General features: G+C 38.9%; 2 pseudogenes; both read right to left on the bottom strand.

The window, feature by feature from the left end:
- Positions 1 to 594: 594 nt before the first annotated feature.
- LOC114465980 (putative ATP-dependent RNA helicase DHX57) lies at positions 595 to 18455 on the bottom strand (annotated as a pseudogene).
- A 1-nt stretch (position 18456) lies between these two features.
- LOC114465978 (putative ATP-dependent RNA helicase DHX57) lies at positions 18457 to 23578 on the bottom strand (annotated as a pseudogene).
- Positions 23579 to 24345: the final 767 nt, after the last annotated feature.

Below are 24345 nucleotides of genomic sequence, written 5' to 3'. Positions count from 1 at the left end.
GACAGTAATAAGCACTTGATGTAAAAAACAAAACAAAATGAAGCAATTCAAGTTGAAATGATTAATAACACTTAAACACACATCATGCAGGTTATACCCTGTAAAGACTGTCAAAGCTTTGACACACATGCAGTGGATTTTAAAATAATCCTGTCAAGCTTGGTCACTTAGTCTGTACATTTGCATGGCCCGATAGAGTGCATCTGCGATTTTTGGACATGTGAATGGTAAAACGAATCAATGGTGCCCCCTTGAACATTTTATTTGCCCCAGATTTCTGTGATGAATCCTGATCAAATGTTACTCCGTTTTTTATCTTTTGTAATAAATTGTTTGGGTTTTTTTTAATTTTCTGCCTTTTCCAGTCAAAACAAAGTTATGTAAGAGTTTTGTACATAATTAAATGTGTAAATAAAATTATTGAACAAAAAAAAATAAAAAATATTATTTGCCCCAGACTAGCACTGATGACATAACTGTAAAAAACTTCTGCAAAATATTCAAAAACATTCTAAAACGTACAGTCGAATTTGTTGAACCAAATAATCCCAGCTACAGGTCAACTGACACCGCACCCTGTGGTCACAGTTTTTGTCAGGTCACAGATTCTGTCACAACACCGGCACAGTCAAGTCCACTGAGTCCGACCTCTGTGGTAGCGGTGGCGGGGTAGTCTCTGCATCTGGCCACTCTAAAGGCACGTTGACACCGGACGCGGCAGAACCCGTCGAAAGCGTCAGGTTTACATCCAATATACATAGTGGACGCTAGTGATGCGCGGGGTCGGGATTTTTTCAACCGGCGGGGCCCAGCATAAATGGCTAAAACCAACCCGCACCACCTGCCCCGAGCTTCTGCCTCTATTTACAGAACCCGCCCCAACCCAACCAGCAAGAATAAAATCCACAGACATAATGGTCATACTAATCCGTTATATTTTAGCTAGTATGCATGGAAAGTGGAAACAGACTCCATATTGCAACAGCTGCATCATTAGCACATTTCACGGAACACTTCGGTGAACAGGTGCTTGCTTCACCAAGCAAGCGTAACAAAATAACTGTAAACTCCTGACCTTATCTTTGAGTGCATTTCCTCCTCCATGTTGTTACAGTTAGTAAAGAAAAAAGGATATTCCACATGGTGCACACGCCTCACGATGTACTGCGCACGGTGCTAGCCAGCGCTGATGAGCTGCAGGTGTGATGCATTCATTCACAGTCGTAATGTTCTAAATTGGCCAATGGGAGCCCAAACACATAACTTCACGCACACACACAGTACCTTTTTAATTTACATGTTATTATACATGGACACATCACACGAAAAGGCGACTGTCCGTTCAAATTACCCGCCCCAACCCGAACCGAACCAACATTAATTGACAATATCTTCACCCGCTCCGGTGCAACCGCATGTTAATGTCCAACTCATAGCTAAAATATATTAGAAAGTAGATATTTCATTTTTAAATGCTGCCTGTCATTTGACACTATTGATAATTTTGAATTAGTTAACTTACCTTCAGCGAAAAACTCCTCTCGACTTCAGCAGCAGCTCCAGCAGATGGAAAATGGCGCGCACAGCATCAATGCACGGGGTTTCAAGCCTGAAGTCCAGGGGCATTGCTGAAGCAAGGCACATTAACACTGTAGAGATGTAAGGAGGACATCGCTACAGTGTTGATTTGCTTGGACGTGACTAACTCTGTTAAACAACTCCAACACTGAACACCATTTGAATCAGAATGTGTTAAAATAACACCCTAAGAGTGGAAATCAACTCTGATTCATTTACGTCTGAAATATCAACACTCCAATTTTTGCTGTGTACCTCTCTTCTGTGCGCTCATGCACTTCGTCCACGATGACGTGTGTGATGCCTTTGAGGTCGGCATCTCCCTCCAGCCTCCTCAGCAGCACACCTGTGGTGCAGTACAGCAGTCTAGTAGCTGACATCTAGTAGAAAGTGACAGAGAGAGACAGACTTCATTAGACTTCATTAGACTTCAGAGAACACTAGGTGTGGCGGATCTTGTAGCCCACACACTGAAAAAAAAAGCCTGTGTGTATTACGTGAAAAAAACATGTACATCGGTTGCACATATTAAAATTGTGATTACACAAAATGATTTATATGCGTTTAATATACTTAATTATTATTTACATCAAAAACATGACTTTTTCATTTTTATTCAACATTTTTCTTTAATGTTAAATATATTTACTCACTTTGTGTTAAACCCACATAACTATTTTGTGTTAACTGAAAACATTTTTTATGTTGATCGTATTTAAATGTAGTTTACAAATATTGAATTTTTGTAAAATCTCATTATTTTTAAACATATCTTGCACTATTAAGTTATAAAGCTATTACATATTCTTTGAGTTCAATTTCTTTGACCACACTATTTTTAAATGAAGACTAACTCCAATAAACTATTTCTGCAACTCTTGGTCTGGTCCAGCGTTATCTTGTAACTACATCTTTTACTACTTTAAAACAATCAAAAGAAATAAGGCATGAAGAAAGCATTTCTTTAAACACATTCACTGTATTTTCAACAATAAAATCATAACAGTTATGCACATTATAACAACCATTTTGGGCTTTCTCTCCATTCAAGTTACAAAACAAAATGATGGGAAAATCAAAGATAAATAAATTGAAAACAAATATCACTGGGTGTGAGGAGAAGACGCATGTGAACTTAGTGAATGATAAAATAAAAATAGCATTGGCATACCACAAAACCTGCGTGGTCTTATGTTTAAAGAACACAATAGTCTGTACATAACACTTTATAACAGATAGTGAACAAAATGAAAAGTAGAGTTGAGACGCAGGTCCCTAACAGAAGTTCGTAAATACTGTATGTCTCAAATCAATACACAATGCTAATAGAATTTCCAAATTAAACAGAAATTTGACTTTTGAAAATAATAAGAACCTGGAGCTATATGTATCAAAAATAAATTTGCTGCAAGTATACAGTACACATCAAATGTTCTTTTTGTAAAGTACTCATAAAAAAAAAAAAATGTTCCATCAAAATTAATTGATTGAATTGAGATTCCATCAGAAAACATTGATTCACAAACATACAGTAGAACCTGTAAGTAGAACTCAAAACATTCACTACAGAATTCAAAATGCAAATGTAAAATATAGAAACAGCAAACAGAACGATTTGCAAGTAAGGTGCATTAAGGGCTTGTCATAACTCCTGATTTAACGTCTTCAGGTCAGGGAACATGGAACACAGGAACGCAGGAAACACCACTTTGTCTCATTTGCAGTATCATGCAAACACCTCACTCATAGAGTCTATTTTTGAGAACTTGGGCTCTTTTGGAGAGTGTGGTGCCATCCAGCTCCATTACTACTTTCTGGAGGACTTCAAAAGAGTACTTCAGTTCAGGCGGGTAGTTGAGATTCAGAGCATACATGAGTCCAAATAACATTGCGGCAGCTAAAGCAACATTGTCCAGGTCTTGCATTACCATCTGGCCTTCAAGGACAATCCCAATGTCTTCTGGTGAATCAGTGGCATCTCTCGGTTTGACAACATAAATGCCCACCATGGTCTCCTCTATGGATTTATGAAAGAGGGCATCATCTTTCTCCTGTGTGTAGAGCAATCACAAAAAAAATCAAATGAGATATAAAAAACACCAAGTATGTTCACTAGATAGATTACACTAGTTATCTGTGTAAGTAAATAATAATTCATAATAATAGTGTTTTGCAACGTTTGTAGCTACAGTTTTCTTGGGGCAAGTTGGTTCAATAACATAATTTTGAGCCGAGGCATTTGCCTCGATGTGACTTCACTACAAAATGCTAATATCAGTTTTCAAAATATGAAAAGTAAATAGGCACGTCTTGTTCTTAACAAGAGTCTGAATATATTCATTGGCTCAAGTTAGGGCTGGGCGATATATCGAATATACTCGATATATCGCAGCTTGTAGTCTGTGCGGTGTTGAAAATGACCATACCGTTAAACTCGCGGACTTTTTTTTTTTTTTTTGATTTTTTTTTTTTTTTTTTTTTTTTTGAAATGTCATTGTAACCCACGTCATAAAGAAATGTATTATATTTATATTATTTAATTATATTATATTTAGCAGAAGTAAATTTATTATAACATCTACTCTTCAGTTATTTATATACAATATTATTTCACCGCACTAATAGACTGCACTGACGTCACTCATCCACACGCACACACGCCAGCCAATCACAGACCAGTATCCTAGTATAAACAGGAAGCATGAGATACGGGAGGAGAAGGCTTGAATACGGGAAACGATCAAGCAGCAGCTGAAAACGCAGCATATGAACGGTAGCACGCACACCCGGTGCTCAGCAGACAGCACTTTACTAACTGTGCAGACCAGCGGTTGTGCCTTGCACCTGACAAAAGGAGCGATCGGCAGCAGAACGGAGGACTTTGTATAGGCGACTCAGATTGCATCGGCCAGGTTTTTTAAACCCCCCATGGATCTAAAGATGGTGAACTACCCACGGAGATGACGTAGTGGACGGTGAACTGCAGGTCTACCAGAGCGGTAGGACCGCCGCACCTATCCTCTTACCAGGAACGCATGAACTTCAATCCTACCAGGGTGGTAGGATCAACTTTATTTAATTAGGTTCTCTTCCAGTGGACCAACCCAACGAACTTCAGTCCTACCAGGGTGGTAGGACTGACTTCATTTTTCGTTTGAGTGGAACTATTTTTTTTCCCCAGGCTGTGACGCCTTATGAACTGAGCTAAATCCCAGCGGGTGAACTGGAGTCTGTTTTGAGACCACTTTTGTTTATTATTATTTTCTGTAATATAATAAATCCATGGTACTTATTTTCTATAAACAACAAATTGTCTGTCTATTCTCTGCACATCTTAGTAATCATTCCCAACTCACACTTGAACCTAGAAACTAATCTCAGAGAAAAAATGTATTAACCAACAGTAAATGTACAATTGGCTACATCATCTTAATGACAACATGCACAAAAGGGCACTATTTGTTTTAAAATATTGTAGTGGCATTATGTACAAAAAGTGCACTTTAATTTTGTGTTTTGAAATACCATGTGAGTTGCATCCTGCACTAATGTCTTGTTTTGAAATGTCTCTGTGACAATTTTGCACAGAACGTGCACTTTCTGACAATTTTATGTTTGAGCCACTCACTGTTTAATAAATACATTTATGTCAACTTTGACTTAGTTGTGATATCCCCTTTTTTGCATGAAAGTTTAAAATTGGCATATATTAATGCAGTATGATCAAGAATGTTTTAATGTAGACATATAGAATCATCATACTGGTGTGATTTTGTGCATCAAAGTGTTAATTCAAGGGTAATGCAAAATATCGAGATATATATCGTGTATCGTGACATGGCCTAAAAATATCGCGGTATTTATAAAAGGCCATATCGCCCAGCCCTAGCTCAAGTTACTTCTATCCTTTTTTTCTTGCGGGAACAGTTGCACATAGACTCAAGCTGCATTAAGAATTTTCGATGTGCGTGTAAGCTAAAAAGCTTTTATTTCACAAATAAATAGCATCAAAGAAATCTGAAATGTTTCCTAAATGTGTCCTTTATTTTGTATAAAAAAAAAAAAAAAGTCATTGCATCATGTATAACTAAAAAAGCTTTGTGAGGAAATGTTGTAGTTCTCAATTATATATGGAAAAAAAAACAATCAAACATATGCAACTTATGGTCTAGAACATAAGTCTTTTTCCACTTTCTTAAAAGCTTATACTGAACCCTTTTTTCTTAAATTCAAGATCACTACTTTACATTATTGACTAAATCAATGGGTAATATATAATTTCAATAACAAGATTTTACATAGTGAAGCATTTTTATAAACAATACTTGTGTTCAAATGTTACAGTAATACATTTAAATAATTGTTCTTACCACATACTCCTTTACTAGATTGTCCTGGTCCTCATTGAGGTAGACACACAGCCCCTTTATAATGCATTCCCGTCCAGCATCACAGTCATCATTCTAGGTCAACAGGGATAAGCAGAGCATGGCATTTGGTTAGAATATATTTCCTATAACAAATATATTTATTCCAAAATGCATTCTTACTTGAGCCATTTGTGCCAAAATGTTCTGTAGTTTGTTGCCGAGCTGTCCTCCCCTCTTTTCAAACAGCTTCAGAAGTTTGTCAGAAAGAACATCCAACTGCGAGAGAAATCTGGATTGCAGTGGCATTGTGGTGATGCATTTAAATTCTGCATTTATCTGTCAAGACAAATTATGAAAGGCATAAAAACAGAGTTACTACACGTGAGCGGAAAATCCTGGGTCGTAGTTGACAACCATATTTTTGTTTACGTTTTTCCTTCTTTCTTCCCAATTCAAGTTACATTTTAATGGAAAAGCTTACATTTTAATGTAGGTGAGAACATTAACCAGGCAATTAAGAACATATATAAACAAGTAAAAAAAAAAGCTTAACAAACATTTAAGCATCTGTATTATTTTTTTACACATTTTATAAAAATACATACCTCGCTTGCATCAAAGAGTGCTGGCCATCTTGCATGCAAGTCTTGTACCATGGGAGCATCACGAATCACTTCAAGTCTTCGATATGCAAAAGTCTTCTCCATTTTCATCCTGACAATTTCCCTGTTGTTCCTCTTCTTAATGTCTGAAAGAAGTTCTGATCTAACTCTTTCAAGACTAACATCAGATTCTCCATTAGGATAACGAGGGCAGAAGTTCACTTCAGATCGTCTCTGTTTTTTTATGCGAAAAGCAGCACCTTTGCCTGCAGCTTTGTTGTGGAGAGCGTTAACCATCACCTCGGGACACCCCAACTTTCTTAATTGAGTGCGATACATTGCCAGTTTATTCTTCAAGCTAGATTTCCATCCAGCATATCCAGTGTGGGAGCCTCCTTCAGTAAGACATGGATGCTTTAATATAAGGGCTTCTCCAACTGTATTAACCTGTTTATCTGTAACATATACCCTGTATCGGACAATTTCTTGCACTAGTCCCTCAAGGATGTTGGACTTCAATTTAGGATCAGGAGAAAGCAATGTACCTTTTTCCCTGTACGCCACATTGGCTTGCTCGAGTTTCACCTCAGCATCATAGCCAAACTTTGGAACACTGAAGCAGCTGGGCCAAAACGTCCTTGAGCTTGAAGACCCTGACTCAGGAGAAGAGATTATATCAGTGTCGACACACCCACTAGACAGGGACGATGAGTCTTCCTGAAGATGAACAGTAGCTTCTCATCCGCTGTCAGCGCTCCCAGGTCCTGGAGCTGCTGACTGGCTGCTTTCAGGCTTTCCAGATTCGGGGTTCGATGATTCGAGAGAAGACCGACTCCAGGGTCTTCTCAGCAAACAGGTCCAGGATCTTAATCCTGTTGAGGAGAGGAGATGTGAAAGCAGCTATAGAACCAAAAACCAAGATAGTGGGAGATTAATTCCACTTCTCCCTCAGAAAATGTGTGTATAAATGAAAATAAAAGCAAGGTTTCTATTATGTACACAAACAGAAATAAAACATGAGGCAGATGGAGGTACCTGAGGCAGAGCTGCTCCAGGGGAACTCTCTGGATCTCAGGCAGCTGTTGCTCAGCCAGCTGGTGCTTGAAGCAGTGGCTGGTGAACAGGTGAAAGCAGACGCCCGAGGCCATGCGGCCAGCTCGACCTTTCCTCTGCATCGCGTTGGCCCGAGAAACCCACGAGTCCTCCAGGCTCTCCATGCATTTGGAGGCATCGTACCTACGAGCAAAACACAAAATGCGTCAGAGGGCGTCCCAAATCAAGCTCATTTTATATCAGGCTGACAAAACACATGCTTACGTTTTTTTTTTTTTTCATTTTGCCTGAATCGATCACGTACACCACGTCGTCGATAGTAACCGAGGTCTCTGCGATGTTGGTGGAGAGACCAACATCGGCCTGAAAATGGCCTCCTGCTCCTCATTGGAGAGCAATGAATGCAGAGGATACACCACACATCTGACAACAGTCACAATAAGCATCCATCACGCACAAATGTTTTTTCAGTATGAAAAAAACCCAAAAACTGTTGAGAAAGCTTAGAAGTTGCTTTGTAAAATCGATAAAAACAAACCTGGATGACCCCTTATTGTTGAACATCGTGTTAGATTGAAGCTTCTCGTCAAGCATTCTGATCTCAGCCATGCCGGGCATAAACACCAACATTGCACCTGCAACCACATTATTGAATGTTATAATAACAGGAAGTGACTAAATCTATACATCTGAGACTAGGCAATGCAAGGAAAATTTATTTGTATAGCGCATTTCATACGCAAGGGAATTATTGTGCTTTACATGATTAAAAAGTACAACAGAAAGCATTCAACAGTTTATTAATTTAAAAAGAACATTAAAATCAGCAGGAAAAATAGGAATAAAAACTTTAAATCAACAATAGTATGATTAAAAATCTCCCTCTCAGTCAGATGTTTACATCTTTAAATACTCAATTATAACCCAAAGGTCTTCTTCTAATGTTGATGCTTAGTCAGAAGATCATAGAATAACAATAAATGTAAAAAAGAGAAAAGAAAAGCTGTGTAAGTGAAACCAGGCAGAGATTGTTCCTACCTGGAGGATATTTGTGGTTTCCTTCTACAATCCACTCCAACAGTCTTTCCACCAGGTCCATGTTAATCTTGTCCAGGTCCATTGCAGCAATTGTTTTGAACACATGTGCATTAACATCTACATAAACCAAAAAAAACATCCCATCACTTGGTCTGAATAAACCCAGAAGAAGAAACCCGTCATCAGTAGCTAATTAGGGTTGGGGTCGATTACATTTTTAAACTACAATTACGTCTTCAATTATCCATGTTCAGAAACTCAATTATGATTTTGACGACTGGCATTTTTTCCCAGTTACAATTAAAATGAAAAGTATTACTTAATCTATTACTAAACTTCTATTACAATTCATAAAATTTACTGAGCATGAAATAAACAACCCCATAAAACTTAATCTTCCTCTTGTGTTAGCTTTCTGTTAGCATCCTTTATGATAACGGGTCAGTTTTGACCCATGTCTTTAATCCGTTGTAAAATACACAAAAAAATATTATCCATCATCCGATTAGTTTTTCATCTCTGGTTACCTCGTTAGACTAGCACCTAATCAATGAAAATATTGGTACTCATGGTTTTGGTGAGGATGTCTGAGCCTTTTTTGTGTCAGTATAAAAGTATTTAAATGGTAAAATGATCCTCAAGATTCACTGACAGGTAGAGGTAAAACTTGGTACGTTTTAAAAATTGTTAATGTAACATGGTTCTCCAGGTTTGCGTTTAAATAAATTGTAATCGACAGTTTTTATAGAATTTCCATGCCATTTACAATTATCTGAACTCAGTTACAATTTAATTATGATTACGATGGCAACACATTTTTTAAATTACAAACAGAATCATAATTACATCATATTTGTACTTAATTATCAATTACACAATGACTCTTATAATGAACTCCAACCCTGGCTGAGATCAGCCTTTTTCCATATGTTCTCACGTACCTCTGTATCTGATGTAAAGTTCCTGCAGGCTAAGATCCTGGTCTGGAATCGAGTCTTTGACAAAATTTGTTTTGTCAAAAGACTCAGTCGTCAAACACGTAATCCATAGCATTCCTGGGCCCACTTTTGTATCCTGGCCCATAGATGCGAGATGAATTGTGTTTCCGCTTATAAGGGCTCTTCCCCTCGATGACGTAGCTACACAAACATGCAAATATGTCAAGCATTAAGGACACACTGATTTTACTTAGTCATTTAATAAACAAGAATAACACACATACCTAGTTTCAGCGATGGCGTCTTCAAGAAAAAACTGATCAACGGGGAAGGTTTGCCCTGGAACGACAGACTCTTTACAAAACTATCAAACTTCCCCTGACGGTGTGTGCGTGCGTGCGTGCGTGTGTGTGTGTACTAGGATGATTACCTGGTATGTGCATTGTTGGACAGTTGAAGAAATACTCTGAGAAAAGGTCAGCATTCAGAGTGGCACTCATGAGGATGATCTTCAAGTCTGGTCTCTGCACGATTAAGTCTTTGAGCACCAAAAGCAGGAAATCACTGAAACAAAATGGGAAAACAAAGCTTTAGAAACAGAAAATGAGAATCAACTGGTTTTTACATTTTTATTAATCTCGTCTTGACCCTTATGAGCAAAAATTCCTTGAATTTAAATCTTAATTTTTTTAATATATGGCTGTGTTCGAAATCATATACTAACGTCCTACTCATGCTAAGTCGGACGTCAAAATGAGTATGTAGTGTGTTCACATTAGATAGTATGGAAAGATTGAGTTTGCAAGAAATACCCGGATGTATACTATATATCGAGACATTTTATAAGTATGCACAATGGGCATACTACTCATACTCAACCATCCCATGATGCATTGAGAGCACAATGTAAAATTGTCCTGGGACCAGCTTCAAGCTCAGTCATTATCCCCTTTTCAAAATAAAATCATCTCTTCTCATCTTTCATTCGTTTTTAACCATTTGTAAATTGGGCTCTTGTTTTGAAGTTTTGTCAATAGCACAAAAGCGGGTCTCTGAAAATCCCTGAATTGTCTACTATAAACGATACTTATAGTTTATAAACTATACTTATAGTTTATAGTAGACAATATCTGTCTTGCACTTCCTTTAAGTGTGAGATCTCATCCTACCTCTCTTCTGTGCGCTCATGCACTTCGTCCACGATGATGTGTGTGATGCCTTTGAGGTCGGCATCTCCCTCCAGCCTCCTCAGCAGCACACCTGTGGTGCAGTACAGCAGTCTAGTAGCTGACATCTAGTAGAAAGTGACAGAGAGAGACAGACTTCATTAGACTTCATTAGAGTTTAGAGAACACTAGGTGTGGCGGAATGTGTGAGCTGTATCGGTATCTGTACCTTGACGCTCTCCAGGCGGATCTTGTAGCCCACAGAGTTTCCCAGGGACTTTGCGCGCTCCTGTGCTACTCTCTGAGCCACGGAGATGGCGGAGATGCGTCTTGGCTGGGTGCAGACAATGTTGGCCACCTGCCCAGCAGGCCCTCTTACACAGCAAAAATGCCGGTGTTAAATTAACATTGAGGGTGTCAATTCTAACACTTAAAAAGTGTCTATATGCGTCCACTTTTTTCAGTGTTAATTTTACACTTTCAAAAGTGTTAAATGTGGTTACACTGTCCGGTGTTAGAAATTTAACACTGGCAAACACTCTGTAGTGTTGATGAAACTTACACTGGTGTAAGTTGACATAATTTTAGCACCAGTCAGAGTTGCAAGATTCAACACTAATGTCATTGTTACAATAATTAACACTACCATTTAACGTTCAAATACAGAATATTGTACACTTGCTGGTGTAATTCTTTGAACCAAATTTACCACTCCTTCCACTCCAACCATGTAGCCATGTAACCTGCAAAAATAAAACTACATACAATGTAATAAAGTTCAAAAACTTTTTATTTTTTTGTACTTTTTTGGAACTCTGCAAGCACCCCCTCCAACAAAGATGTTTAACTATTGATTATAACACTGTATGGCACAATGTACATTAGCTCAGAGTCATTGGCAAACTGGCGGTCATACGGTCTGTAGTAAACAAGGTCGTCAATACAAACCAATGTGAAGCAATAACGGTTTTCCTCGATTGCAAACGCATTTAGATGGTCATCAAAATACAACGTTGAGACTTTACAAGTGAGAAGATATGCACTGTCATTTGAAATAATTATTCTGACAATCCTGTTGAATAACGGCATCTCATTGTGGACCCCAGTGCATACGTACATCCCAACCTGATACTCAGTACCATAGTTTTTGACCCAAGAGGTTGTGGAAACAAGACCAGTCTCATAAAATGTTTGAGCTAGAGCTTCACTGCCCTCCAAATCACAAACCGAGATTTCATTTATAGAGCCGAATTCAAATCGTTTGAAATAAAAGTTCTCAAAATGAAAAGCTAACTGGTTCTGATGTTTTTTTGCTAGTGTTTTGGTGATATTTTTAAAGTTCTTTAAAGATTTTTTAAAAAAGTTGTGTTTTCCTTCAAACCTCATACACCACATGTGAATGAGTGGCCCAATTTTTCTGATGCAACGAGGATAATGGATCATTAGGTGGTGCTTTGGAATCAGATTTCGCTCTGGAAAGAGATTTTTATTTTTATTTTTTTTTTTAAGTGCAATCTTTTGACAGCAATGCATATTTTATTATTGCAATTAAATAAATAAATTGGAAAGAGATTTTTAAAGAGTCTGTGATGATCCATAATCAGATTCTTCAAATAGCACGTCATACCATGGGTTACACTCGGTGCTAATACAATATTCACAATTTGTATGAGGAGTAGCAGCAAGTTCCAGCAGTCATCGCTTCGACTAATCAAATCTCCAAACATTAATGGGGTATTTCGTAAAAGGCACCAAGACTGAATGGCATTGAGCCCAAGATCTTTGCCATTATCATCCAATTTTAACACACTTGGTTTGTTTTTTCTCTGAGTGTATCCATAGTTAAAGCTCATAACTCTCTCCAACAATGAATTTGAGGATATGAAGTTCTTAATCAGGTACTGAAACAAAAGCTTCAACTCATACTGCACCACCCCTTCCAATAGATCGTGCATTATATCAACTGCAAAATTGTTTGAAGTATTGTACAGCTGAAGGGAATTGAGTTGGCAGGTTCTTTTGACACCATATGTATGAACTAGTGCAGGATTATGTTGAATGGCACTGCAGTGTTGTGAATGGAGGTCTTCTGAACGTAAAGTTAAACCGGGATGATCTTCACTAAAAACGGTCTGCAACTCTGTCTTATCAGTTAAACAAAAGCGACAAGAATAATTGGCACTAAAAGACTCAACAAAGCCAAACAGGCCATGTAAAGCCAAGTTATCACCCGTCACCTGAAAAATTGAACCTTTAACTGGGGAAGCAGAAAACGGAAGCAGCACCCCTTCAGTCTCCAAAACCTTTAGATCATCAACAAGGGGCTTCAGAATCGGATCAAAGCCATACTTTTTTAAGTCCTCTGAGTGAAAGAGAGCAACAAGATGAATGTTCATCAACACTGAATTTAATTTAGGTGGCAAATTTCTCAGTATAAAATAAATGCAGCCAAGTTTGTGCACACCTTTTTTTGAGCCCAGGGGATTAGCAGTTTCGAAATCGTCATAGTAGAGCTGGATCTGAAGTGCATATTCTTGCCGTGAAAAAAAAGTATGATTTCTGAAATAAGAACCGTCATTAGCATCTCTGTAAAGTCCCTCCTGATGGATTTTTGCTTTCATAAAACTGCTGCACAGTTCACTGTTCTGAAACATGGATGAAAGTGAGCCCATAATGGGTACATACATGAATTTATCATTGACAGGAACTTGCCTGTATGCACCTGTTGTCTTGTCTCTACGAAGGTCAAAGCGGACACCAAGAATATGCTCTGCAGGTTCAACTATTTTCCATTTTTCTCAAAATATCGCATTCTTTTAGATTCTGTGTTAAGACATGAAAATGGATTCTGCAGTTGGCCAAAACATTCCTGAACCTTTCCCAATGTTTCACTCGATGCACCAGATGATAAACATTCAACAACAGTTTCTTTTGTATGTGTGTGGATGTCATTGACCAGTTCCTCCATTGAACCAACTAAAGATTGGACAGTACTTTCTGGGATTCCTGAGGATTGAACTTGAGCAACTATAGAGCTGCACATGTCCAGTATTTGTCTTCTTTCAATTGGAATGGGAGCCATGACAGTCACAGGAGGATCCACATTGACTGGCTCTGATGTAGAGGGTCCAACTATAGCTAAAGGTTCAAAACTGTCCCCACCTGAATCAACACAGTCTTTGTGAGCTCGATTTAAATGCCGTTGATAACCAGAATAAGTGCAAAACACAAATGAACATCGTTGTTCTCCACATTTCAAACGCAATGACCTCCCAGGGTACAAACCATGCTGAAACTTCAGATGTCTAAATAACAATGAACAACGAGAGTGGCGTACATTGCAGATGAAACACCTGTATCCCCGCATTTTTCATGCAGGCAAAGATGTGTACCTTAAAGTTCAGTATTCAGAAGTCTTGCTCGGATTTCCTTGACTCTCGGGCTCTCCTTCATGCTGCCAGTGTCAATGCCGTACACTGTGGTCTGAATGAATGTGTAGAAGTTGAGCAGCGCCTCATCGTAGGACACAGCAAAAGCGAAGTGAGCCTTGAAGAGCTCATCAAAGGCGGCGACTACGGTCTGCACTGAGCAAGGGATGACTTTCTGATCCAGGACGATGTAGAAATTTTGCAGGCTGTTCTTTTTTTCCCCAATGCACAGAAGAAAGGGCTGAACAGAACCAGTATCTTTGATGAAGGTTGCCATGCTTTGCCCCACCTGCATCATAAAAATAGAAAACAGACAACCCACAAAATAAGGCAAAATATACAGTACGATATATTTAATAAACATGCTCCAAATTCAGATCTGAGGTAAACAAGCGTCCTTCAAATCTTGATTTTAAAAACAATTAAAATGTTGAAGTTTTATTATCTTATCAGAAAGCAGATGCTAAATTATTTAAAGATCTCTTCAGGACTGGCTCTTTCTGTTTTCTGATTGTTTTGGCTTCAAGAACATGATTCAAAGAAAGTACATTTGTAAATGTAAAAAATTAAACAAAACAGTGTTAACACCCATTATTTTATTTGAACATGTGGACTAATAGCTGGAGACAGGTCTTGTTCATGAAATACACCAACAAAAAAAAATCTAACATACCTTAGCTTTAAAGCACAGTGAATTATTCAAAGGGGGCGTACCTTTAGAAACCTCACCAGTCGATTAACTGCATCGGAGGAACTCTGTTTTGATGTTTTACGACCCTTCGATGTTGGAGGCAGCAGATGAAGAAGCAAAAGGAGACCAGCCACCTCAGAGTCCCAAACTAGGAAGAATTGACAAAAAAAAGCATTACTTATACATTTTGAAATGATATTCATATTAAAATATATCCAATTTATTCTTACCACCACCATCAATCTTCTCCGCAGCGCGGATTGATGGAAACGGAAGAGAAAATAGTGCCGATTAAAACTGGAGGTATGAATTTTTTTTATGGGCGGTTTTGTGATGTAAATGAATCAAGCTTTCAAACGCATATATTTTTTTCTATTAAAAAAGCACAGTTTTGTGGCCCCGTAAACTAACCGGGACTACTTTCTTGACCAACTTCAAATGGCCAGAACTCGGACCAGGGAGGTGACCACTGAGTGAGACAATGTGTATGCACTATAGTGCTGGTGAGGATTGCATACAACGTCATGTCTTAAATAGGCAAACTATCCCTTTAAGTAGATTAAAAAAAATCAAAAAGTTATTTGTAAAAATACAGTATCAATGACAAAATAGTCAACAGCAACAAAAAAAATATAATAGAGCATGACAGAGACAAACCTACTAATGTTTATCAAACCATTTCCCAAGAATATACAAAAAGCATTTTTATATTTTATAATTTGTCTTTCCTGATACATCAATGCAAACACATAAACTCTTACAGTCATTCAGTACTCAAGCTAAATTTGTCCACTCCAGTCATATCAGATCATGTCTCTTGGTTGCGAAATCACAGGCTAAAGAACGATGGTCACTATGCTCGACTTTATATTCAAGTTTATTATTTCTTTCACATGAAGACACGCGCACATAGCTGTAACAGATTTGCAAAGTTGGGTTCCAAAACACACATGGGTGATAGGGCCAGGACAACGCACCAACGTAATGGATGATAAAACAACAAAGCAAAATGCATCGCGGAGGGAATGTGTACAAAAGTAAAATTAAAACAAATTGTACAACTTATGCATTTACATACCATTTGTAAAACTTACCGTTCTCCTATGACAGTAATATGCCTTCCTTGCTCTGTTGTAGCAAGCCACCCTTGACTGTTGACACCACGGCTGTAACTGAAAAAATAAAATAAAAGGTTTTTAAAAGTGATAGCAAATGTAATTGATGTTAGCAGACAGACTATTGAATTAAATGTTGTTCTTGTTAGGGACTAGAGATGGGTATCATTAAAAATGTATCAATACTACTGCTCTTATTGATACCCTTATCCTAACTTTTTTTTTTTTTTAAATCAATGGAAATTAAAAAAAAAAAATAATAAAATGAACATCAATCTGTTTATTTTTGAAAATGTTAACAATATGGCACACAAAATAAATGAAAAACAGAAAATAAATAGTTCTAAACAAAACAAAGTGTACAATATAAATAAAATAAATAATACAGTATAAATATTTTTATTAACAAAACACTAAACCAACTATATGAACAATACAAATATTCAAATCAAGCATATCAAACATAACTTGATGAAAAATTGTGCAAAAGGAGAATTAGAGCTGCACCAGCTCGTGAAAACATGGCTAACTATGTTGATTTACCTCTGGTTTGCCATATTAACTCGCAACGTTTTAGATGTATGATAATATATGATAACAAGTTACTACTCAAACTAAACGTGGCCGACAGCCGAGGCACTGTAACGACCGATGGCCGGGGAAAACTACGCCGAAATGAAAAAGCGGCCCAGGAAGCAGCGGGTTTTCCTGCCAGCATTCACCGCCCCGAGAGCAGACAGAGGCGGCGCGACAACGTGGCAGCGTCGCTACCGCGGAGAACTATTGGCTAGGCTAAAGTTGCTAAGCCAGGCAGCACGGCAGTATCAATGCTTGTCTCAGGCTTGAAGATTAACGCGACCATAAAATTACCGTTAAAAGAGCCAATAAGGATGTAGCTTGTTGGTCCGAGTGGATCAACAGACCATGGGGCCGTTTTAATACCGGGTTTCGGTACCCATCCTTATTCGTGACCAGTCACTTCGACAAAAAAATAAATAAACAACTCAACTCAAAATAGCCATTATGTTTCTGTGTAGAAATGTTAACTTTAAGACGTTGAGTCGGTATCTGTGTCTAAATTTGCCAAAAAACATTGAATATGAGCAAAGAAGCCTTACCGTAGCGACAAGAAAAATGGCGACGACAGAATAAAGTTTGCGCACCTGCACGAGGCTTGAGTCTCCTCCTCGATGGAAATGAAAGGTGTGGTCAAGTTTTACACTGAATAGTGTAAAAGATCCTACACCGAGATGACCCAGCGGACCACGAAGCACAGCAGGTTTGCAGCCAGCACTCGCCTCTACTGGAGCAGATGGAGGCGGAGCGACAGACGTGGCAGCGTCGCTACCGCGGAGGATTATCGACAATGCTAAAAATAAATGAATACAAAAAAAGTGTAAAATAAAATAGAATACAATTATACAAAAAAAAACATATCGGCTAAACCAGGCAGCACGCAGTATCAATGCTTGAGGTTTGAGGATTAATGTGACCTTAAAATTACTGTTAACAGGAGCTTAAGGATGTCGTTGCCTCGGGGCCGTTTTGATAGCGTGTTTCGGTACCCATCCCTATTCAGGACCAGTAACTTCGACAAAAAAATTAAGAAACTACAACTCAACTCAAAATATCCATTATGTTTCTGTGAACAAATGTTAACTTTAAGACTTTGAGTCTGTATATGTGTCTAAATTTGCCAAAAAAACATTGAATATGAGCAAAGAAGAAATAGAAGAAAAATATCAACGACAGAAAACAGCTTGCACCTGCACGAGGCTTGAGTCTCCTCCTCGACGAAAATGATGGGTGTGGTCAAGTTTTACACTAACAGTGTAAGACCCGTTTAACAATGAAAATCCACATCAACACTCACACTACAAGTGTCACTTTTAATCAGTAAAGTGTAATATTAACTCTAGATGGTGCAAGATACAACTTACACCGAAAGATTAACACTGGCAGATTTGCTGTGTAGGGAGGCGTCCAGGATGAACTGAGGATTCTGAGTCGTTTTTCCACAACTACAGAAAAAGCAGAAAATAGCCACAAAAGTTAAAAGCACTGTCATGTTTTGTTTTGGGTTTTTTTAAACAACTTTTTTAGTATTTAATATGGTAAAACCAGAGTTCTCACAGCACAGTTAAATGTAAGGGCCCCCAACGCTGTATTTGTGATATCCTACAGTGCATAGGGGGAATTTTTAGTTTTTTTCTTTTTTAATCGGTACCGTCATATTAATTGTTGCACACTTGGACACAAGAGGGACTTCTGGGAGTGCACATGGAAATGCTATGAAGAATTCCTGGTAAGAACCCTGATAAAACATTTCAAAGGATAACACCATTTCAGTTTGGAATTCTCTAGAGCTCCATCTGACTCACCCTGTCATCCCGCTGACCACCAGCACTTGACTCCGGTCCAGCAGATCTAAAATATTCTCCCTTTCCTGCCAAGCTGGGAGGTTCTTCCTCTGAACTGGCAGCGATGGTGAGCGCAGGGTCGAGGCAGCGGAACATGGAGCCAAAGAGCATGAGTTTCTCGATGCGGACGTTGACGGGCAGGCAGGCCAGGTGGTAACCCAGCGGGGTCAGCTTCTCATCCGCTGTCAGCGCTCCCAGGTCCTGGAGCTGCTGACTGGCTGCTTTCAGGCTTTTCAGATTCGGGGTTCGATGATTCGAGAGAAGACCGACTCCAGGGTCTTCTCAGCAAACAGGTCCAGGATCTTAATCCTGTTGAGGAGAGGAGATGTGAAAGCAGCTATAGAACCAAAAACCAAGATAGTGGGAGATTAAATCCACTTCTCCCTCAGAAAATGTGTGTATAAATGAAAATAAAAGCAAGGTTTCTATTATGTACATAAACAGAAATAAAACATGAGGCAGATGGAGGTACCTGAGGCAGAGCTGCTCCAGGGGAACTCTCTGGATCTCAGGCAGCTGTTGCTCAGCCAGCTGGTGCTTGAAGCAGTGGCTGGTGAACAGGTGAAAGCAGACGCCCGAGGCCATGCGGCCAGCTCGACCTTTCCTCTGCATCGCGTTGGCCCGAGAAACCCACGAGTCCTCCAGGCTCTCCATGCATTTGGAGGCATCGTACCTACGAGCAAAACACAAAATGCATCAGAGGGCGTCCCAAATGGGCTGACAAAACACACACGTTTTTTTTTTTTTCATTTTGCCTGAATCGATCACGTACACCACGTCGTCGATAGTAACCGAGGTCTCTGCAATGTTGGTGGAGATTATAATTTTTTTGACACCGTCTGGAGGGTGGCTGAAAATGGCCTCCTGCTCCTCATTGGAGAGCAATGAATGCAGAGGATACACCACACATCTGACAACAGTCACAATAAGCATCCATCACACACAAATGTTTTTTCAGTATGAAAAAAACCCAAAAAACTGTTGAGGAAGCTTAGAAGTTGCTTTGTAAAATCGATAAAAACAAGCCTGGATGACCCCTTGTTGTTGAACATCGTGTTAGATTGAAGCTTCTCGTCAAGCATTCTGATCTCAGCCATGCCGGGCATAAACACCAACACTGCACCTGCAACCACATTATAGAATGTTATAATAACAGGAAGTGACCTAATCTATACATCTGAGACTAGGCAATGCAAGGCAAATTTATTTGTATAGCGCATTTCATACGCAAGGGAATTATTGTGCTTTACATGATTAAAAAGTACAACAGAAAGCATTCAACAGTTTATAAATCAAAAAGAACATTAAAATCAGCAGGAAAAAAAAAAATTCAGGAATAAAAACTTTAAATCAACAATAGTATGATTAAAAATCTCCCTCTCAGTCAGATGTTTACATCTTTAAATACTCAATTATAACCCAGAGGTCTTCTTCTAATGTTTATGCTTAGTCAGAAGATCATAGAATAACAATAAATGTAAAAAAGAGAAAAGAAAAGCTGTGTAAGTGAAACCAGGCAGAGATTGTTCCTACCTGGAGGATATTTGTGGTTTCCTTCTACAATCCACTCCAGCAGTCTTTCCACCAGGTCCATGTTAATCTTGTCCAGGTCCATCGCAGCAATTGTTTTGAACACATGTGCATTAACATCTACATAAACCAAAAAAAACATCCCATCACTTGGTCTGAATAAACCCAGAAGAAGAAACCCGTCATCAGTAGCTAATTAGGGTTGGGGTCGATTACATTTTTAAACTACAATTACGTCTTCAATTATTCATGTTCAGAAACTCAATTATGATTTTGACGACTGGCATTTTTTCCCAGTTACAATTAAAATGAAAAGTATTACTTAATCTATTACTAAACTTCTATTACAATTCATAAGATTTACTGAGCATGAAATAAACAACCCCATAAAACTTAATCTTCCTCTTGTGTTAGCTTTCTGTTAGCATCCTTTATGATAATGGGTCAGTTTTGACCCATGTCTTTAATCAGTCGTAAAATACACAAAAAATATTATCCATCATCCGATTAGTTTTTCATCTCTGGTTACCTCGTTAGACTAGCACCTAATCAATGAAAATATTGGTACTCATGGTTTTGGTGAGGACGTCTGAGCCTTTTTTGTGTCAGTATTAAAGTATTTCAATGGTAAAATGATCCTCAAGATTCACTGACAGGTAGAGGTAAAACTTGGTACATTTTAAAAATTGTTAATGTAACATGGTTCTCCAGGTTTGTGTTTAAATAAATTGTAATCGACAGTTTTTATAGAATTTCCATGCCAATTACAATTATCTAAACTCAATTACAATTTAATTATGATTAAGACGGCAACGCATTTTTTAAATTACAAACAGTTATAATTACATCATAATTGTAATAAATTATCAATTACACAATGACTCTTATAATGGACTCCAACCCTGGCTGAGATCAGCCTTTTTCCATATGTTCTCACGTACCTCTGTATCTGATGTAAAGTTCCTGCAGGCTAAGATCCTGGTCTGGAATCGAGTCTTTGACAAAATTTGTTTTGTCAAAAGACTCAGAGTCGTCAAACACGTAATCCATAGCATTCCTGGGCCCACTTTTGTATCCTGGCCCATAGATGCGAGATGAATTGTGTTTCCGCTTATAAGGGCTTTTCCCCTCGATGACGTAGCTACACAAACATGCAAATATGTCAAGCATTAAGGAGACACTGATTTTACTTAGTCATTTAATAAACAAGAATAACACACATACCGAGTTTCAGCGATGGCGTCTTAAAAAAAAAACTGATCAACGGGGAAGGTTTGCCCTGGAACGACAGACTCTTTACAAAACTATCAAACTTCCACTGATAGTGTGTGCGTGCGTGCATGTTTGTGTACTGGGATGATTAACTGGTACTGTATGTGCATTGTTGGACAGTTGAAGAAATACTCTGAGAAAAGGTCAGCATTCAGTGGCACTCATGAGGATGATCTTCAAGTCTGGTCTCTGCACAATTAAGTCTTTGAGCACCAAAAGCAGGAAATCACTGAAACAAAATGGGAAAACAAAGCTTTAGAAACAGAAAATGAGAATCAACTGGTTTTTACGTTTTTATTAATCTCGTCTTGACCCTTATGAGCAAAAATTCCTTGAATTTAAATCTTAATTTTTTTAATATATGGCTGTGTTCGAAATCATATACTAACGTCCTACTCATATTAAGTCTGACGTCAAAATGAGTATGTAGTGTGTTCACATTAGATAGTATGGAAAGATTGAGTACGCAAGAAATACCCGGATGTATACTATATTGAGACATTTTATAAGTATGTACAATGGGCATACTACTCATACTCAACCATCCCATGATGCATTGAGAGCACAATGTAAAATTGTCCTGGGACCAGCTTCAAGCTCAAAGTCAACATCCCCTTATCAAAATAAAAGCATCTCTTCTCATCTTTCACTCGTTTTTAACCATTTGTAAATAGGGCTCTTGTTTTGAAGTTTTGTCAGTAGCATAATAGCGGGTCTCTGAAAATCCCTGAATTGTCTACTATAAACGATACTTATAGTTTATAAACTATACTTATAGTTTATAGTAGACAATATCTGTCTTGCACTTCCTTTATTTTTGAGATCTCATCCTACCTCTCTTCTGTGCGCTCATGCACTTCGTCCACGATGACGTGTGTGACACCTTTGAGGTCGGCATCTCCCTCCAGCCTCCTCAGCAGCACGCCTGTGGTGCAGTACAGCAGTCTAGTAGCTGACGTCTAGTAGAAAGTGACAGAGAGAGACAGACTTCATTAGACTTCATTAGAGTTCAGAGAACACTAGGTGTGGCGGAATGTGTGAGCTGTATCGGTATCTGTACCTTGACGCTCTCGAGGCAGATCTGGTAGCCCACTGAGTTTCCCAGGGACTCTGCGCGCTCCTGTGCTACTCTCTGAGCCACAGAGATGGCAGAGATGCGTCTTGGCTGGGTGCAGACAATGTTGGCCACCTGCCTAGCAGGCCCTCTTAGGGAGGCGTCCAGGATGAACTGAGGAATCTGAGTCGTTTTTCCACAACTACAGAAAAAAGCAGAAAATAGCCACAAAAGTTAAAATCACCGTCATGTTTTGTTTTGGGTTTTTTTAAACAACCTTTTTAGTATTTAATATGGTAAAACCAGGGTTCTCGCTGCACTGTTAAATGTAGGGGCCCCCAACGCTGTATTTGTGATCTCCGACAGTGCATAGGGGGAATATTCTGTTTTTTCCTTTTTTAATCGGTACCATCATTTTAATTGTTGCACACTTGGACACAAAAGGGACTTCCAGGAGTGCACATGGAAATGCTATGAAGAATTCCTGGTAAGAACCCTGATAAAACATTTCAAAGGATAACACCATTTCAGTTTGGAATTCTCTAGGGCTCTATCTGACTCACCCTGTCATCCCGCTGACCACCAGCACTTGACTCCAGTCCAGCAGATCTAAAATATTCTTACTTTCCTGCCAAGCCGGGAGGTTCTTCCTCTGAACCAGCATGGACATATAGTGCCTGGACGACTGAGGTGACAACAGGAAGAAAGCAAGGCAGTCAGGGTCAGATGAACACAATCAGATGTATAGGATGTGAGGAAAGACAATTGATATGTCACATACTTACCTGTTTCCTCTGGAACTCCTGGCACACCTTGCCGTTTTCTGACAGAACGTTGGCGATGTTGTGGCTGTGCTTGCTGACCATCTTCCACCTCACACTGATATAACTGTCATTCTCAAATACATCAGCTTTGTCCTCCGCCAAAAACAGTCCTTGCTCTCTGTAGTCCAGCTCATCATGCTCCTCTCCCTCTGAGGAATCGGAATCAGACTCTCTCACACAAAACTAGCAAAGCGTCAGTTAAAATGTCATTTTTCTCCACCAGAAACCACATTAATGTATTTTTAGGACTGTGTGCTTACTCATCGGGGTCATCAAATTCCCCACTTTGTAGATCCCGAAGCAACTCCTTCAGTTCCTCTTGTTTCTCATTAGTCATGAAGATCCTCTGTAAGGGCAGGTTGCGGGACTCTAGTGGAATGTCATTACATGACTTGACATCCCTTGAGCTGGTGGTCAAGGACAAAGGAAGAGCTTTTCTCCTGTCTCCTTCCGTCTCGATCTCTGTTTCGATCTCTGTCTTGATCTCTGTTTTGATCATGATCTGTATTTGTGGTTCTTTTTCACGTCTTGTCCGGACCGTACAGCCGGATTTTACAAACTCATAAAAATATCTGGGTTTCCCAGGGACTTGAACGCATCTAGGGGAACACGTTAATTTCAATGGACGTAACTCCGCTAATATTTGCTCTAATAAATTCCAGCCGTGACTGAATCATGAAAGATGCCGCTTTGTTTTGATGAAATCATTGCACACGAGGAAAAAAAAGAGACTAAAGTCTGAGATGGATGGAAAGAGACCAAATACTTGTAGAATTAATTAAAAATGTCAGCAAGAAAACCATCCGGGATGATTAAACCACAATGGAAGTTCAAAGAGGGATTTGAAAACTGAGGAGCTACTGGGAGAAACTTAGTCAGCATGGGACCATGTGATGTAAACTTTCTCAGTTATTTATTGAGGTGTTTATTTAAAGGGGCCATATGATGAAAAATTCACTTTTGCTCTCTTTTTGAACACATATGAAGTAACTTGATTGTCACTCGGCACATAAAATATGAAATAAATCCATCCAGTCCTTTTTTTGTGGTCTGTGTAAGTATTACAAATTAGAAGAAAGTGCGCAGTTTAAAATTTTCTAACTTTGTGACGTCACAAGTTGAATCGCGAAAGTAAATACCCTTCCCTCCGCTGGTAACTCCACCCATTGACTCCACCCCCAACCTGAATGAGTTCTATTGTAGATTTGACAGACAATGGGACAGACCTGACTCCAACCCCGCTCACACCTCTGACCAGCCTCACTC

The sequence above is a fragment of the Gouania willdenowi genome, chromosome 6 (assembly GCF_900634775.1).
Source record: "Gouania willdenowi chromosome 6, fGouWil2.1, whole genome shotgun sequence".
In the NCBI taxonomy this organism is placed as follows: domain Eukaryota; kingdom Metazoa; phylum Chordata; class Actinopteri; order Blenniiformes; family Gobiesocidae; genus Gouania; species Gouania willdenowi.
The sequence above is the reverse complement of the archived record's forward strand: the minus strand, read 5'-3'. Positions and strand labels throughout refer to the sequence as shown.